General features: G+C 36.4%; 1 long non-coding RNA gene across 1 annotated transcript in view; it reads left to right on the top strand.

The window, feature by feature from the left end:
* The first annotated feature begins 1,929 nt into the window (after nucleotides 1–1,929).
* Nucleotides 1,930–3,781, top strand: part of LOC119273430 — a 2,497-nt gene continuing 645 nt past the window's right edge. The window contains exons 1-4 of the long non-coding RNA XR_005134853.1: nucleotides 1,930–2,053; nucleotides 2,511–2,598; nucleotides 2,739–3,563; nucleotides 3,678–3,777. This is a non-coding gene — a long non-coding RNA (uncharacterized LOC119273430). The remainder of the gene's footprint in view (nucleotides 2,054–2,510; nucleotides 2,599–2,738; nucleotides 3,564–3,677; nucleotides 3,778–3,781) is intronic.

Here is a 3,781-nt window from a genome sequence, read left to right on the forward strand (position 1 = left end):
CATTTTTCATATACTTGTTCAATTTTTTTTCAAATGATTAATTAACATTTTCATATACATCATCATAAAAAATTATTATTTTCTATATACTTTTAAAACGTGGTCAACATTTTATCTATAAATATGTTTAACATTTTTCAAATGCTTGATTAAAATTTTCAAACAATATTTGCATATTTTTTCAAATGCTTGATTATCATTTTAAAAATAGTTGATAAAAAAATATCATCATTTCTGTAATACATGATCAACAATTTTCTATAGACGTTCGGCATTTTCCTAGTGGTTGATTAACATTTTTCAAATACTTGTTCAATATTTTTTATTACATGATCAAAAATATTTTGATACAAAATCAATATTTTCTGAATTCTTAATTAATTTTTTGAAATACTTGTTAAATATTTTTTAAATACTTGTTGAACATTTTTCTCAAATATTTTTTATTGAGTGTCTTGCGTAATATATATATTTAGAATATTTTAGAGTATCAATAAAAGCACACAATCAAGCATAAAACGAAAAGATAAAAAGTAAAGAAAAAGAGAAAAAGAGGCTGTGGCCTCCCGCGCGCGTGAGCTGGCCCATATTGCTCGTCCCTTCAGCGGCGGAAGCTCGAGTCAGTGAAGGCGAGATATATGGGCACCTGTGCTGTGCTCAAGCCTTGCCATGGTTTCGAGAGTGGGCCGGCTCATATCACGTGTTCTCTTGCACCGCTCTTGCAAATGGATATGAAAAAAAAGTATTTCTCAAAAAATAAGAAGAAAAAAACAAAGTATTTCTCAAAAAAAAAACAAAGTCTGTGATTTTTTTGTCGTTTTCGTACGTTTTTCTACTGGGTTATTGTCTGTTTCTTTTCTTTGCCATTTTCTTTTTCAATATTTGCGAAAAAAATTCATGAATATTTTTTTCAAATTCACAACTGTATTTTGACCTGATGTATATTTATTAATGTTTTAATATTTTATACATTTTGAAATTCAGGAACATATTTTGAATTTGTTATTTGTTCAATTCGTAAAAAAATGAAAATTTGAATATTTTTAACAATTCGCTGGTATTTTTCGAAATCCATAATAGTTTTTTTTTACCATTTTTTTAAAAAAATCACAGACTTTGTTTCTTCTAAAACAACGGACCAGTAGCAGCAGAAAAAGGGGAAAGAAAAGCAGCGTGCAGCGAGCTGATCGGTGAGCAAACGACGCGAACTGACAAGACTACTAGGCCCCGGCCTATGCGCACACCGTGTGTGCGCGATACCCGCAAGTTATCTATACTTATATTATATATTATTATATATACTATTAAATTATTAGTATATTATATATTTATATATTTATATATATTACTTCATCTGTAAACTAATATAAGAGCGTTTAGATCACTACTTTAATATTCTAAACACTTTTATATTAGTTTACGAAAGGAGTATATTAAACAGTTAAACTAATTCTTTCTTAAAGCCACCCCCAAATGTACACAGCCTAATTACCACTGTCAGATTAGCCCCACTGTATAAAATCTAATGGTTACAATTAATTTAATTTCGAGCTATGTGTGCAATTAGCAATTTTATAGGACTGAACGCGCTCCACCCGCAGAGGAATATTCCACGCGCGTCGGCATACTACGCTTCGTCAACGCAGAAGGCCTTTCCAAATCGCAACAACCACGTCCAACTAAAAAAGAAACAAATCGCAGTTACCATATTACCAGGCAGGCGTTCCTTCCCTCCCCTACCTCCTCCCCGTCTCTTCGCCGATGGAGGGCGCCCCGGGGCGAATCTAGGGCCAGCCCCAAGGAGGGCGACGGCGGGGCACCTGGTTCCTGTCAGCTTGGCGCAGGCGCGCGACGAGCGCTTGGTGCAGCGGCGCTGAGGCATGGGCTACGGTGCGCAAGAGCGTCGCCGGCGCGAGTTATTGCCTGGCTTAACGGTGAGGCTGGCAGGGCACCATGATGCGATCTGACCACCCCCCGCCTTGCTTTCGCCGGATGCGGCTTCTCTCCACTCCTCATGCATCCGCCATGTCTGCCGATTCGTCACACGCCCATGGTAATATACTGACTCTTCCTTTCTTCAATCAACATTTTTTCTGTTCAGTGAATTTTGGAGAAGAAGACGTTTCCATTCGCAATTGTAATGTATGGGAGAAGGAACTGAAGAACAATACATGAACTAATCTCTGTAAATTTCATATTACATGACGACAGATGCATCAATTTTTAGATAAAAGTGAAACAAATCCTACTTAATTAATAGATGCAAATTACAAGATAGCAAGACATGAACTACTTGATGTGGATATGGACAGTATTATAGGATGGACAGTGCAAATCCTTTGCTGGACTTCCGCGTCCAAGCGATATAGGATGTTCAACAAATAACATGACTGGAATAAACTTTTGGCTCGCTGAACTTTTGAGACCTAACTTACAAATTTATATATAGTTTGGTAATATATAGAAGAAATGAACTTTTGGCTTGCTGAGCTTGGTGTTTCTTTTTGCAGCATGATGATTTCAGAAGTACAATCAAATGGAAGGCTGGAGGAAGATTTTTGAAATGGCAAAGTCGCCAGCAAGGACATGAGACATGAGGTAATAATCATTCTTCTATGTGTTGCCATCTGCTATTAGATTGTACTATTCTCTTTGCAACATGATGATTTCAGAAGTACAGTCTATCATGGTGTTTGTTTTGCTCCTGAGATATATGAAAATTGGACATATATATGCAGGTCTGACTTGTTTCTTCATAGGGGACAAAGGTGTCCTCTTCATAATGGTCAGGGACAGAACTTCCAGCTTGACATATTTGGGTTTTAACTATCTCTTTTGTTTTTTGCCTTCACTGTTATTGCTTTTGTCAGATATCTTATTTCTTAAGGTCAGACTCCAATGTTTTGTTTTGGATATGCGCATTTCATATTAGTCAAGACGTGCATTGACCATTGATCCTTACTTTAGAGGCTTTAGTAATTACCTCAGTTTTATACGATTAACAAGGTATCAATATTCTTCTCCTTCAGCTATGTATAGTCAGGATTCACAAGTAAGGAGAAGAGGCAAGAGGCTATTGATGGAATCATTTCTTTGTTGTTTGTCTTGTTTCCTGACATTCAGTAGCATTACAATTAGCAAATTGTGAGTGAGTTTGCCTGCTTTGCTATATTCGGAAGTTCTCTACATGCAGTGGTTACTGATTGTGAGGGTCACTATTTTTATTTGGTACTTGGGTTGATTTAGCTGAGAATGATTCACATACTTGAAACTTTTTATATAGGACATGATAATAGCATGTTGGTTAGGGTAAGAATATCTTTTCTGATCCCTATTTGGTTCAGTTGACATCTTTTAGTACGATGTATGTGTAGCACATCCTTAAATATCTGTAGCCTCGATATCATCAGTCAACTATGTGACGTGCACCTTCTGCTTGAGCAGATGAACCAGCCACTGCCCTAGATGTTGCGCCGTGCTCCAGTCCTGTTCTGCTGGTTCTAACCAAGCACATCAAACCAAGACCGATTGCTCTATTGTTGTGATCGGGCAATACAATATTGGTATATATATATATGCCTTATATAGTGCCTTTTTGCATTACTTTTGTTATATCTGTGGACTGTGCACATGAGTTTCTTCTTATCTTTACTCATTAATTTTCATTCTATTTCAAGGTCGGTAGCTTCCCTCATCTTGGTTCTTGTTTTACGGTTCAAGCCGAGTGAATATTATTTGTGATCCAAATGACTGGTTTTAGGTATCAACTTGACATATGTAT

Source organism: Triticum dicoccoides, chromosome 3A, assembly GCF_002162155.2.
Source record: "Triticum dicoccoides isolate Atlit2015 ecotype Zavitan chromosome 3A, WEW_v2.0, whole genome shotgun sequence".
NCBI classification, from domain to species: domain Eukaryota; kingdom Viridiplantae; phylum Streptophyta; class Magnoliopsida; order Poales; family Poaceae; genus Triticum; species Triticum dicoccoides.